Here is a 14,179-nt window from a genome sequence, read left to right as displayed (position 1 = left end):
AGTGAGAAGAGTATGTGACTCTTGATCATAGAGATTACAAAAAACAAAAAAGTAATAAACTTAAAAAAATTAAAATAAATATTTTTGTTTACTCCTCAAGTAAAGTTCATAGGTTAGATGTGAAATTAAGCCATTTATATTACCTGTAAAGTCATTGTTTCTGGAGATTTTTTCTTTTCCTTTCTAGTCTTTTTTGCTTTTGGTCTTTCTTTCCACTCAAAAGTCCCCTTTACTCTGTCTTGTAAGTCTGGTTTAGTGGTCATAAATGTCTTTGTTTTTGTTTGTCTTGAAAAATATGTCTCCTTCTGAATGATAGCTTGCTGGATAAAGTTTTCTTGACCTCATATTATCCCCATTCAGCATGCTGAATATATCATGCCACTCTCTTCTGGCCTATCATGTTTCTGTGGAGAGATATACTGCCAACCAGATTTGTCTTCTCTCATAGGTTAGGGATTTCTTTTACCTTGCTGCTTTCAGGATTCTTTCCTTATCTGTATTTTGCAGATTTTACTACAATATGTCTTGGTGTTGACTAGCTTTTGTTTATTTTAATGGGAGTTCTCTGTGCCTTCTGGAATTTGGATGTATTTTTTTTTCCAGATTAGGGAAGGTTTCAGCTCTAATTTCATTAGATAGACCTTCTGCCCCTTATTCCTTCTCTCTTCTGGGACTCCTCTGATACAAATGTTATTATGCTTTATGGAGTTGCTGAGCTTGAGCACTGGATGTTATATATAAATGGTGAATCACTAAATTCTCTTCCTGTAACCAATATTACAGTGTATGTTAACTAATTAGAATTTAAATAAAAATTGGAAAAAAGTTAATGGGGATTATGGCTCTCCTTGCAAGAGCAAGATCAGTCATTAGTAGAATTATGCTAATACTTTTGTTTTTATGGTTCTCCCCAATATCAACCACTGTAGTTTCATATATCTTCCTTAACTGGTGGGCAGTTCAACTATTGTCCTAAATCCAAGGTTATTCCATAATCTAGACTGAAATGCATTCACTTTTACTTTTCAACTCAAATTTTTCCCAGGCACATGATAAGCTCAAATGGTACAATAAAGATAGAATGATAATACAAAGTCAATCATATAAAAAGCCTCAAAATTGCATAATATTGATTCTTTTTTATTTCCATGGAGAAATAAAGTCCAAAAAATCATGTTACTATTTTCTATATAAATTAAAGCCACAGCCCAAATTCTTCAATATAAAAAAACTAAAAGAACATATTTCTTTCTTCCTAAATTACTTCTTTCACACAGTGTTAACTAGTAGTTTAAATAAGTCACCTGGATACTTTTAGGGGTACATTCAGCTACTTTAGCATAAGTAGCTACTAATAGAAAAAGGTAAGTTATTTGGGGGAGATAGAAAATTAAAGAAACAACATCTGAACATTTTCCAAATTTGATGAATATTCTTTACCTATAAATACAATAAATGGGGTGCCTGTATGGCTTAGTTGATAAAAAGTGTCTGTCTTTAGCTCCAGTTATGATCTCAGGGTCCTAGTATTCAGTCCCATGTCAGGCTCCTGATCAGTGGGGTGTCTGCTCCTCCCCCTCCCTTTCCCTCTGTGCACTTGCTTGCTCTCTCTCTCTCTCTCTTTCTCAAATAAATCTTAAATAAATACAATAAACTCAGTGGATTCAAAGCAAAAGAAACACAAAGAAAAGCACAGCAAGGCACATTATAATCCAGTAGCTAAAAATCCATGTTAAAAGGGAAACCTTAAAAGCAGCCAAAGGAAACATTATATTTAAAGGAATAAAGATAAGAATGACAGAAGACTTCTTTGCAGAGGGTAGACAGGCCAGAAGGCAATGGAACAACATGTTCAAAATGTTGAAATATAAAGAAAAAAATGTCAAGTTGTAAATCTGCAGCTAGCAAAAAGGAGGAAATAGAATTTTTTGACAAGCAAAAGTGAGAGAATTTATGATCAGAAGAATGAACTACAAGAAATGTTTTTAAAAAAATTTAAAAAAGAGAATAGCCATATGGAAATTAAGACTACACCTAAGAGTAAGGATGATCAGAAATGAACATATCTAAGTAAATACCTTTCTCATTTGTTAATATTTTTCAGGTAATGCACCATTTAAAAGAAAACTAATAGCAATGTATTATAATAAACCTATAATATAATTAGATTAAAATGTACAAAAACAATAGCATGAAGACAGGGGAAAAGGCATCTTAAACTATACAGAAAAATTGTATACTGTTACTTGAAGATAGACAGTGATTAAGTGAGAGATGTATATTATTAACCCTTGAACAATAATTTTAAAATCAAAGAGCCAAGCCAAAGTGGAGATAAATGGATTCATAAACAACAACAATAAATACTCAGCTCAGGAAAAAGCAAGTCGGCAAAAGAGGAACAAAAAGAAAATTAAATTAAATGAGTAGCAAAATCATAAATCTCACATAATGTAACTGAATGCAAATTGTTTAAGACTGTATTATCCAATATGGTAGCAAGTAGCTACATGTGGTTATTGAGCATTTGATATATAGCTGGTCTGAAATGCTGATTTTAAGAACTTAGTACAAAGAACATTCAATATTTAATTAACAAATTTTATAGCAATTACTTATGAAAATAATATTTTATATATATTGGGTTAAATAAAAAACATTTATTTTCACCTCTTGCTTTTTCCTTTTTTGTGAATATTAGAAAATTTAAGGGGATCCCTGGGTGGCGCAGCAGTTTGGCGCCTGCCTTTGGCCCAGGGCACGATCCTGGAGAGCCAGGATCGAATCCCACATTGGGCTCCCGGGGCATGGAGCCTGCTTCTCCCTCTGCCTGTGTCTCTGCCTCTCTCTCTCTCTCTCTCTCTCTCTCTCTCTCTGTGACTATCATAAATAAATAAATTTTAAAAATTTAAAAAAAAAAGAAAATTTAAAAATACATATGTAGCTAACATTTCTTTCTGACAACTTTGGTATAAATATTTCAACTAAAAGGCAAGGATTGTCAGATGGGATAAAAAGCAAAACCTATACACTCTGTAAGAACCTGACCTTAAATTTTTTTTTTTAATTTTTATTTATTTATGATAGTCACAGAGAGAGAGAGAGAGGCAGAGACATAGGCAGAGGGAGAAGCAGGCTCCATGCCCCGGGAGCCCAATGTGGGATTCGATCCCGGCTCTCCAGGATCGTGCCCTGGGCCAAAGGCAGGCGCCAAACCTCTGCGCCACCCAGGGATCCCCTGACCTTCAATTTTTAAAAGGAAGGAAATGCATGGTAATAGAAGCAGGTCTATATTTCAGTGTGAAACCAAAATTATATAGTTTTTACAATACCCTGATCTTTCCAGCTGTCTTTAGCTCCTGCATAATTTTAGGTGTTTGAGATACAAAGTACCTTGCAAGTGCAAACATTACATAATGGTCAGTAAATACAACACAATACCTTAAGAGCCAGGAAAATTGTGTGGTAGGCAAAATTTATTCTTTGGTATCTTCCCAGTTAATTCTTAGTGTCTTCAAGGGAATGGTATTGTTATCTCTCATTTTATGAACTATCTTACTGCTAGCTTTTTTTGTCCTCTTGCTCTTGTCTAGTTGTAAGTTAATTCTGAATAAAATGTCATTTGAAAAATGATTAAGATATTACCTGTACCAACTGACTTATATTTTACTAGAGGACTCCAGAAACATCTTGAAGGGAAAAAAAATTAAAAACCTTAACATAAAAAAAGAAATCTTTATTGACTGAAAGAATAAATATCTTCAGTGATTTAAGTATAGACCCCTTGTAAAGCCATGTCTGAGAATGAGAAATCTTCCCTGTGCTATCAAATAAGCCTATAAAATGTGACATAGCTAATGAAAACCTTAATATCATATTCCTTTTTGCCAACAAATGCTTAATACTCAGTTCATTAGAGGTTATTTAGCTTCTTTGGAATAGCCATAACACATCTGCATCAATTTTCTGAAGGACGTTGAAAAGCAGAAGTGTGTCCAGAGGAAAGTCATCAGGTTAGTAATGGGACAGGAAACTATTTCAGTCAAGGAATACTGAAACATTTGGGAATATTTAGCCTGGAAAAGCCTCAGAATGAGCACAATACTCCTATATATCTAATATATAATCACATAGAAGTGGGAAGAGATTTATGCTCTGCTGTTTCATAGAAGGCCATCGAGAACAGAAAGACATTTTAAGAGACAGTTTAGAGCTGCCCGTCAATCAGATGATGAAATGGAATTGGATATGCCTCACCAGAAACATTCAAATAAAGATAAATGATGGATAATTGGTCAGGGATGATAAAGAAGTATCATGTGCCTTAAGGAAATATTTAACCAGGTGCCCTCTAAAATTTCTTCCAATAGTTGTGACTCTGTAAGTCCAAGACTTACATGTTAATTTTTACCCTAGAAGCAGCCATATATTTTAATGAGAAAAAATTCAGTTTTGACATTTATACAAAATAAATGATTTTATTTCTAAATATTATGTAATATACACATTTCACTTCATCTACCTGTGCTTTAACATACTTATCCCTCTTTGTACAGTAGTCAACTGAACCCCTGCATAGTACCAAGAGATCTTGTAATAAGTAATAAGACTCATCATTCATGCTTTGTTGCATTTATGTAAATATTATATCAACATTTTCAAATAGAAGTAAATATTATAATCTTATTTTTTAAATAATCTCTTACTAAGAAAAAAAGTTATTTATTCTTCCATGAACGAGCATATGTAGATAATTGCAATAGCAACTTCATTTCTGGGCAGTAATATAGGGAACAACAGAGTGATGCCAGAATAATAGGAATTACCCCATAGAAAATTCTGACAACTTGTATCTTACAATATAATTTAGTATCATAGCTAGTAGTGAGCTACTGTGTTCCTAATTTTTGTTTTTTTCCTAAGATTTTATTTATTTATTCATGAGAAACACAGAGGCAAGAGACATAGGCAGAGGGAGAAGCAGGCTCCCTCAGGGAGCCTGACATGGGACTCTATCCCAGGACCCCTGGATCACAACCTGAGTCAAAGGCAGACACCCAACCACTGAGCCACCCAGGTGCCTATACTGTGTTCCTGGTTGTAAGATAAAGTAGACAAGTTTACTTGTTGAGTTATTAACTACTGATTTGACCTTAATGAAGGAAATAATGGCTATCACAAAAAAAAAATAGTGGCTTCTCAGTAATTCTGTGAATCATTGTACATTTGACTGAGTAGCATTAAGATAGGAAGACTTGTCCCTGGTTTTTTATATAATGTTGTTCAACCTAAAAAAATACTTTTATCTGTGTAGACCTTGGGTTAAAAGCCTCCAAGGAGGGGCACCTGGGTGGTTCAGTCAGTTAGACATCTGAATCTTTATTTAAGTTGACGTCATCATCTCAAGGTTATGAGACAAAGACCCCTGTTGGGCTCTGCACTGTGAACAGAGTCTGCTTGGGATTCTCTATCTCCCTCTCCCTCCACCCCTACCCTCCCTGTTCATGCTCTAAATGAATGAGTGGATGAATAGGTTAAAAGAAGCCTCCAAGGAAATGTAAGTGTTTAAATGAATTATATTTATATTGTTTAGATAAAGGTTTTCTAAGTGTTAAGCAAGTTGGTATATTTTAATTATTTGCATTATTCTTACACCTGGAAGAATAAATGAGCTTTTCTCTATCTGGCAAGAAAAAGATTCTGTTGAAATAAAATATAAATACAGAGCTCTGATTTTATCATAACATTTTAACTTCATTTTGTCTGTATGAATACATATTTACTAATCTGTCAATTTTACAATCTCTAGAAGCTGGATGAAAACCTGTTATCTTGACTATGGACTAAGTTTTTTTTTAAATCTTTTTAGATGAAAGATAATGCATATTCTTTATGGCATACTGCTACCTGTTCCTAAAATTTGTTCTTTTTCCCCATAGTAATTCAATTTAAACTGGGCCCGTGGTCATCTACCTATAAACTATATTTCCCAGCTTCACTTGCTGTTAGATGTAACAAGTGAATAAATTCTGAACGGCTGGTTTCTCACTGATGAATTGTTTAAACGGTTAGTTTTTTCATCCCTGGCACTTAGGATATAAAGAATAGATAGCGCTTCATGGAAATGACATTTGAGTCCTTTTACTTGCTAGATCCCAAAATATGTGTGTAATCTCTTTTAAGCCAGTGTTGTGATACTACATTGTGTTTGGTTCCCCTAGAGAACATTTTAAGTTGTAGCATAAGAAAGAAAGTGGTATATGCTACTTCCATGTTACTGGATTTAAAAAAAAAAAAAAAAGTCACTTGCTCTCCACATCCCAGGGGTTGGGACAGGAACAGGGCAGTGCCCTAATTCCCCCAGACTAATGAGATCAATAACCTTGGGGCTTGTGAAACAATAAAATGGAAGCTCTGAATAATAACCTGGGTCTCTAAACGACCATATGGAACATTCACTCCAATGATCTTTGAGAGATATTAGTGGATAATTACAATTAATTACAATTAATGGACATTTGCATATCAATTTCTCTCCAATAGAGTAGGTAAGGTCTGCCACAAGGGCTAGTGACTACTTCTTCACAGATGTAGTAAGTGTTGTTTGTTTTGGTCAACTACAACTCTCCACTCATGCTGAGTGATCACCTAAACACAACCTTAGTAGTTTTCTTCAGTGTGGCTATATTTTATATCAAAGCTACTTGTGAAGTGATTTAATATGTTAAGATGCAGCTGTTCTTCATTCATTCATTTGCAAAATTCAGAGCAGTGGGGAAAAGTGGCTTTTAAAACGATTTGACCTCTAAATATATTTTCCTAGAACCTATAATAGTTTATTTCAGCAGCATACACAGGGAATGGGGGTAGGGGAAAGAGGAGTTGGCTCATTAAGAAGAATATTTCATCACTGACATTGTTTAGAATTGCCAGTGAATTGTGATAATAAATGCAGACAGACTTTTCAAGTGTTTTATTATTGGTTTTTAGTTATCTACAATTAGTTATCTCTTTATTGCCTATACTAGGGAGTTCCAATCCCAGTAGCCCAGCCTCTATATGTCACTGACTTACCTGAATATCACTTGGTTCTACACAACTGTTTTTCAGAATAGCTCAAACCCCCGGAAAGATGAAATTAATTTTAGTGGCATTTGATAAGACTAATTAAAACAAACTAATAAATTCTTCTCTGCAAACACCTCACAGACATTGCCAGGGTCATGACAATATCCCCTTATCCATTATCTTAAAACGTTCAGGTCGTCATACCAAAGTAGCATAGACTGGGATGCTTAAACAATAGAAACTTATTCTCACAGTTCTGGAGGCTGGAAGTTCAAGAATCAGGATGCCAACATTTTTCAAGAGCTCTCTTCTTGCCATATCCTCTCATGGAAGAACAAAAGAGTTTTTTATAGAGGGGGGTGCTGGATGAAATAAACAAAAGGGATTAAGAGTACACTTACCATGATAAGCATTGAGTAATGTATAGAATTGTTGAATCACTGTGATGTGTATCTGAAACTAACATAATGCTATATTAATTATACATCAAGAGAAAAAGAAAGAAAGAGAGCTATCTGGTCCCTTTCTTATAAGGATGCTGATCTCATCATAAGGACCCTACCCTCATGACCATCTAACCCTAATTATCTCCAAAGGCTTCACCTCCAAATACCATTGCATTAGGGGTTAGGCCTTCAACATATGAAGGGGGGCACAATTCAGTCCATAGTAGCCATTTAGTATTTCCATGCATGCCAGCCCAATTGCCAACTTCCCTTTATTCCCCTAACCCCAAAATAGTAGTTGCTTCCTGCAGCTATTTCTTTTTGTTTTTTGTTCTCTAATCCCCTGTATTACATTATCTTTGTTAAAATAATTTGTACAGTTTCTGTTTTCCTAAGTGGACTTTAATTGGCAAAGTATTAAAATTGTGAATAAAAAAATTAAGTCATTCAAAAGATAGGCTTTTTATTAATATTTAAAAGGAGTTAGGAAAGATATATTATCTCCCACAAATATATATCTAAAATTTTTTGCCAGGCAGAAAGTTTTAATGAAAGGAATGTTAAGTCAGAAGTCAGAAACTCTAAATAGAAGATCCCATTTTTATTCATTGGTCAACTTTAGACATATCAACTAGTTCTGAAGCCTTCATGAGACCAGAAGGGCTTCTGCCTCCTTCACAAACTTGAGATCAGTTCACATAAGAAAATAGATACTAAGTTGCTTTATAAACTATAATTCATTTTGAAATAAATGTTATTCATTTTTATTAATAATTATACCTCTAAGAATTAAGAATATTCAGCTTAAATTTTAAAGATTATTTTCTTTTAACGCTTTACCTTAATTTTATGTAAATAATTTACTTGTGCAGGCTTGTTGGCCATAACAAAACTGCATTGACCTACATTAGTGTTCTCTTTCTTACCTGTAGAGATGCCTCTGTTAATTCACCATCAATAAGATTGGTGTTTCTGTGTATTTACCAGTGGTAGGTGGATAGTTGTTTTGAGCCGCTGAAGCACAGCAAATCAATTCAGATTAAACACTCAGCTGGAGAAATAAAGGATGTTAAAATGAGGTTATTGACTCTGATTTATTCTTTTTGTCAATGATATTTTTGGTGATTTTTCTATCATGTCTGAGCACATACTGTTAGATTGTTAAATCCCAAAAATGACCACTTAAATGCTCTCCCTTTCTAAAAATAAGGACTCCTGTGAGTCATACTTACAATTGCAAAAGAAAACCAGAGGTCCTGGAATTGAAAATAGAAAAATAACCAGTAAGCATAATCACATGGATGCCTCACCAGCTCAGACCCAGCATATTGTGAAAATAACTCGTTATTCCTCCAACCAGAAACAGCCAAGATAAAGCTATTTTTGTCTCCCAGTCATTCACATGGTAAATTCAGAATCAGCCCTTCTCTAGAATCTCTAGCTGCGGGCAGTTGCCAAACTCAATTATTTTTCACTTTGTCATGCCTGCCATATGTACCTCTCTTTCCTTCCCTTCATCTTGCTGCCTGAGTCCTGCCCTAGCCTGATGCCTGACTGGTACAGTGAATTCCTTCAACTCCTAGCTTGCCTCCATGCTTTCCACGTTCTAATGCAATTCATCCTCTACTGCCAAAGTGGTTTTCCTGTATTCCTGGGTCCTTATGAAAAAGCTGCGTCGGATTTTCTTTAATAATCTCCATCCTAAGAAATTCTCTTCAGAAAGAGACGAGAGAGAAAGCACTGCCTTCAGACTCAACAGATGTAGTTAGTAGGATGGCCTCATATCAGATGTAACTTCATCTGTAGAACCAGCCTGAATGCAATGTGGGAATCAAAGACTCTACCAAACAGACCACCTCCCTGCACTCACTAATTATCAGGCAGAGTAAACAGAAATTTACAGAGGTTGGAGCTTCACAGTTCCCAATGATTCAGTTACTGTTTCTAAGAAGTTCATCCTTTGTACCTGAGACTTGGGGATTGAAAGTTAGACTAAGGTACACTACAAAGAGCAGGAGTTCAAATAAATGTGTCCACACATGACTTTGATTCTTTAGTTTACATGCTTAGCAATACTGTGGGGGTGGATTTTGTAAATACCACTATCTCAGAAACTTCCAGAAGTTAACTTTGTGACTATGATTTTACAGAAAAAAAATACTTAACTTTCATTCAGAAGCCAAATAAAATAGCTGTGTGCAGCTTGGAAGGCATGAATGGCAACTACTACCTAATCTGTGGGTATCACATATTGATAAGCAAAAAAAAAAAAAAACCCACAAGAATGTTTATTTTTAATCATTGCATTTGTATTTTGTGAGGGAAGGAAATGCTAATTCCACATTTATCAAGGTATTCCTTGTTCATATCTAATTGTTACTGCATTTTATTTTTTCAAGTTTTCATTTAAATTCAAGTTAATATACAGTGTAATATTGGTCTCAGGTGTAGAATTTAGTGATTCAACTCTTAAAAACTGCATTTTTAAAATAAACAAATAAAAAAAAAATAAAATAAAATAAACAAATAAGCAAAACAAAGGGCACAATGAATAAATGTATGGCCAAGGTGAAAACCTATTTTGTGTCTGAGTTTTGATTTCTTAAAACCATTTGGGGGGAAAAATACCCCAGAATGTTATGCTTGTTATACATATACAATGCAAATTTGTGCTTCTATAGAATAAAATAGGTACTCTTTGATAGTTTTTAAAAAGAAAGAAAGAAAAAGAGAAGGAAGGAAGAAAGAAAGAGAAGTGAAAGAAAGGGAGGCAGGAAGGAAGGATGAACAGTAGGAAGAAGCTCTGTGACCATTTAGCTAGGATGTTGTAGAGAAAATGCAAACAATAGATCTCTCCCAAAACTGAGATTCTAACACATCATTCTACATTTCCATATATATCCCTTTGATTTCCTTTTTCTTGACTTTTTCCAAGTTCTTTAAGCTCTATTATATGGTACTTTTGGCTAAGAAGTAGAGCTTAAGTAAGAAGGGCTTCTGAATTGAATTTAAAATTGCATCGGTTTCTTTTTAAAATGCTTACAGTATGCATCTTTATTAAAATCTTCTTATTAAGAAGAAAATATTTAAGTTGGTCTTTTCTGTTGTGTCATATACTAAAACTGAGTTCTGGAGAACTCAAGAATAAGACTTCTCTTACTTTTTTTATATTTAAGCAGATTCGTATGTTGGAGAATTTCTGAGTGGGTATATTTATCCTACTATATTTAATTTTCATTTAAAGCTTTGGAATTAATTAAAATGATTAAAATGCTACTAATAGTAGGAACTTTGCAATCCTGAAGGCTTTAGGTAGTTACTTAGTTCTAAAGTTTTTGATAAATTGCTTAGGAAACTGATGCTTTTGAGTCGCCACTTTTTTGGGACAAACTATAACTATAAATAAAATTTTGGTAATTCTGGGTTTTTTTCCTCTTTGTCTAGCTGAAAGAATTGAAGTAACTCATCTTATGAAATTACAGTTTTTAAATTTTACATCTATTTTGTCAATCTTCCTACCCTTCTCTCCTCCACCCATGGGCCCATTGAGCGAGCAGGTTGGCCCCACTCTCCATGATCATAGCTGATTGACTATTGGAAGAGGTAGATATCTGACCCAAAATGAGCTTGTATAGGGGTGAGCCAGCACCTATGATGCATGAAGCCTGGCTCAAGACAGTAGTGGAATCAGCCACATTTTTCTCTGAGAGAACTGAACTAAGACATGAGGACATAAATTTCTAATTGGAAAGCTTAAGCATGGAGTTGAGGTACATCAGTGACAACACTGGGATCTATAAGCCTACTAACTTCTGATACTGGATAAACATGAAATATTCCTTATCACTCTTACATTAAACTCTTACATTGGAAACAAGTATGAGGAGCCTTTGGTAAACATAAGAGATAAAAAATAAATCTATGCATGTCATAATTCATTATTTGAATTTGAGAGCACATCATTGATAGGCTCTAAATTATAAATACTTAGATCTCCCAAATAATTATATTATATGTGAGTTGGCACAGTATCTAGCACAAGGTAGATTCTCAATCAATATTTTTGAATGACCCAACCAATGATTGAATAACTATTATCCAAGAATATTTGCCATAAATAATAATGACTCTATATTGTAGAAGAATTTCTACATTGTCCAAACTTTTACAGGTCATTTTCACTTTATCTCATGTATTTTTTTTTTTACATTTCTGTAGCATAGTCTACATCCTTGCAAAATGTCTGTGTACCAGTATCATCAGCATCACCAGGAATATTATTAGCAATGCAGAATCTCAGGCTTGACCCTAGCTTGAATGAGTCAGAACCTGCATTTTAACATCTCCAGTGATTTCTATGTACACTAAAATGTGATAGGTATTGCTGTAGAATATGGAGGCTACTTTGATAGAGATTAATTAATTCAATGGTTCTCATCTCTGGATACAACAGAATCACCTAAAATCCTTTATAAAATACTGATGCCCAGGTCCCACTTCATACCAATTAAATTAAACTTAGACCCACCAAATTAGATAATAAGAATTGAGCCTCCATATTGCACATATTGCAGGGGTACTGTACTACTATACCAATGATGCATGATGACATTGTATATATATACAATGTTATATATATATATATATATATATATATATATATATATATATAACTTATTATGTATCTATCTCTATCTCTATATAATCCCCATTGGTATAAATGAAGAAGGGAGAAGTTAAAGGAAGGATGACTGTAATGAGGTAAAGCCTTCTGGAAAAACTAATAGCTTGGATTGTTTTAAAAAAAGATAAAAGTTAGTTTGGTTAAAGTAGAAATAATATTTTGGAGCAGGCTTGGTCAATGGCAACATAAAGAGGTCACAGTAAAGGAATAGAAATTGCAAAAATGTAAAGCAATTAATCTGAGTTGGACAGTTACTATTTATAAACCAACAAGCAGAAACCAGAGATAAAGACTCAGTGTTAAAAAAATAAATAATAAATAAAGCTAGGGGGCACCTGGATGGTTCAGTCTTCTGAGCATCTTACTCTTGATTTTGGATTAGGTCATGATCTCAGAGACTTGGGATTCTGCTCTGTGTTGGCTCTGTACTCAGCAGGGAGGCTGCTAGGATTTCTCTCCCTCCACTCCCCCTGCCACTCATACACATGCTCTCTCTCTCTCTAAAATAAATAATCTTTTTAAAGAATAAATAAATAAAGCCAAGTAATAACTATATTATAGGCCAATTGGGAGTTTTCCTATACTTAGACTAAGTTAAATGGTTTGTAGATGACTTTAATCACTTAAAAAATATTTGTCTTTGTCCTGGTATTATAAAAGAATAAATTTCATTATGAAACATTGGAAAGGAGAACAAAGTAGAAAAAAGGAAACATAAAGTAGTTATTGTTCCATAATTCAGAGAGTTATATTTAACATTTTATTGTACATCCTTCTAGGATGTATCTTTGTGTGTATCATATTTCCTTGCTCTTGGACACTTTTATTTTAAGACATATTATTGATTTAATAACATTTTTACTGGAAGAATAATGTACACATTTAAAAGAGTATAAAATTTGAACCAGGTTGTTTTTTATGTAATACATGATACATTTTTCTAAGCTTTCTATATTATTTAGTCTACATATGGTTATAAATTGCTTTGAGCCATCAGCTATCAGTGATAGCTGACAACATAGTGATATGATGCTTTTCATACATAATCCATGCCTGTGATCATTACTTCTTTATCCCTTATAGGAATGAAAATATCATTTCTAGATATGTTGAAAAATACCAGGATCTTTCTACATTTTATATTTGGTTAAAGGTAGCCCATGTTTTTCTTTCTTCAACTAGAATACACAGTTTCTCTTGGTCATAAGCCAGAGCTTTTGACATGGAGATATTCAGGCCTGAGTAAAAATTCTTCACCATGCTTAAATTAGTTATGCTGCCTCTCCTAGCTTTGAAAATTTTAGGACCAAGATCAGTATCGATAGACTTTAATTTCATTGCCTAGTGTGTGACCAACCAAGTGCATGACAGACAATATTCTGCATACAACATAATTTTGGTTTGAAATATGCACCTAGAATAAGTTTAAGGCATTAAAAGCAATAATTTGCAATTCATGTTTATGTTAAATATGCTGCTGTACTACTCCAATAAAAATAACTAAGGTGGCAATCAGATGAACATATCTATACATAATTTTTTATTCTGATTTTTTATTATTTTTATGCTATATTTTTGATAACCTAAACCCAAAGTACCTCATTATTTTGTTTTATCTCCATGTCTTTGATGATAAATGAAACTGAGCAAGCTTATGTTGATTGGTCATTTGCATTTGTCCTTCTGTGAATTATCCTAGAAATATCCTCTGTTCATTTCTCTTACTATTTTTGTTTTCTAATGTGTAAACACTCTTGTATATTAAGAGTAGCATTTTCTTATCACATTTCAGGCAAATGTGTTCTTAATATTTTGTTTGACTTTTGAACTCATTCATTTGGGGAATATAAGTAATAATGAAAGGGAATATAAGGGAAGGGAGAAGAAATGTGTGGGAAATATCAGGAAGGGAGACAGAACATAAAGACTCCTAACTCTGGGAAACGAACTAGGGGTGGTGGAAGGGGAGGAGGGCGGGGGG

This window comes from Vulpes vulpes, chromosome 9, assembly GCF_048418805.1.
Source record: "Vulpes vulpes isolate BD-2025 chromosome 9, VulVul3, whole genome shotgun sequence".
Lineage (NCBI taxonomy): Eukaryota > Metazoa > Chordata > Mammalia > Carnivora > Canidae > Vulpes > Vulpes vulpes.
This window is presented reverse-complemented; position numbering follows the sequence as displayed.